Genomic DNA, 1,650 nt, shown 5'->3' with positions numbered 1-1,650 from the left:
CATGATCTTTAATTTCTTCCATTCCATGTGCACTTGAACTTTAAGGAATAAACAACACTTGATATTTATAGATCATAATTTGTTTTGTTATTCCTGACCAAGATTAGTCCTATGTATCAGATCCTTCTGGGAAAAAACTATATAGGTAAAAATAGGCTAAATTACACTTTTGACAGTATAAGCTTTAAAACAAATTAATTTGATAGTAGATTAATATACTTTCCAGCTTCTGGAATAAACTAGTTATGAGATACTAAACAGCAGACTTTATCAAGGGCAAGGTTGTTAATATTGTTAGGTTATGTGCCTTAACGTTAGCCTTACATCTATGTCAAGGGTTCCTGGAGGCTAGTGGTTATGTGTTGGGCTGCTACCGACATTCCAGTAGTTCAAAACCACCAGATGCCTTCAAGGAGAAAGGTGGCGCTTTCTGCTCCCTTTCAGAGTTAACAGTCTCGGAATCTCGGAGAGGTAGTTCTGCCTATCTTTTGGGTCACTATGAATGGACATCCACTAGATTGATACTTTAAGAGAATCTTAAATAATGTGTTAATTCACAGGTTATAATATTTCTTATTTCCAGCATATTTTCTGGCTCCTTCATATTTTTTCTTTCAAAGGCCAACCAAAAAGCTTTACTTCTCAACCATTGTCCAAGAGTAACTGGAGTCTAAACATTTTTATTAGATGGCCTGAAAGCACACTTTTAAAACATTTTAGGCGGGTCAGGACGAGCGTGGAAGGTCCGTCATGAAGGCCTTGGGCACGCTTCGTGAGTACAAGGTGGTGGGCCGCTGCCTGCCCACCCCCAAGTGCCGGACTCCGCCACTCTACCGAATGCGCATCTTCGTTCCCAACACTTCGTTGCCATTCCCGCTTCTGGTACATTGTGTCACAGCTGAAGAAGATGAAGAAGTCTTCTGGGGAGATTGCGTACCATGGGCAGGTATTCGAGAAGTCCCCTCTGCGGCTGAAGAACTTTGGCATCTGGCTGCACTACGACTCCCGCAGCGGGACCCACCACATGTACCGGGAGTACCGGGACTTGACCACTGCAGGCACCGTCACCCAGTGCTACCGCGACATGGGTGCTCGGCACCGAGCCTGGGCCCATTCCATCCAGATCATGAAGGTGGAAGAGATTGCGGCCAGCAAGTGCCGCCGGCCTGTGGTCAAGCAGTTCCATGACTCCAAGATCAAGTTCCCACTGCCCCGCCGAGTCCTGCGACGCCAGCACAAGCCCCACTTCACCACCAAGCGGCCCAACAGCTGCTTCTTCGAGGCTCAGACCTCCCACCCCAGTCTGCCCAATAAACGCCTCGGGGACGGCCAAAAAAACCATTTTAAAAGATGGCCGTAAACCATTTGCACAGAAGTCTTAGTATTTCTGAGAAGCAATTCACTAATACATCCTTTTATACCATATAGCTGCTAAGTTCATCTACTTAAAAAATTTAAGAATGAAGGACTTTGAATATACACTGAGGTGGATCCTTATTGACTAGTCTGGGCAGCTGCATTTGGGTAACTAGTCTTTCTCTTTGGTCTTCTACCTCGCCTGAGGAGAAGAGTTCATCCTTCCAGGTGTACAATCATCACTTGATCATCCAACATCAGCTCTATGCTAGTTCTTTTCACGGATTTTTTTTT

General features: G+C 45.0%; 1 pseudogene; it reads left to right on the top strand.

The window, feature by feature from the left end:
• The first annotated feature begins 740 nt into the window (after positions 1 to 740).
• LOC101654048 lies at positions 741 to 1,360 on the top strand (annotated as a pseudogene).
• The last annotated feature ends 290 nt before the right edge of the window (positions 1,361 to 1,650 follow it).

This window comes from Echinops telfairi, unplaced genomic scaffold (genome assembly GCF_000313985.2).
Source record: "Echinops telfairi isolate 266 unplaced genomic scaffold, ASM31398v2 ScPeMD7_18;HRSCAF=68, whole genome shotgun sequence".
NCBI classification, from domain to species: Eukaryota; Metazoa; Chordata; class Mammalia; order Afrosoricida; family Tenrecidae; genus Echinops; species Echinops telfairi.
Note: the sequence above shows the minus strand (reverse complement) of the source record. Positions and strands in the feature narration are given on the sequence as shown.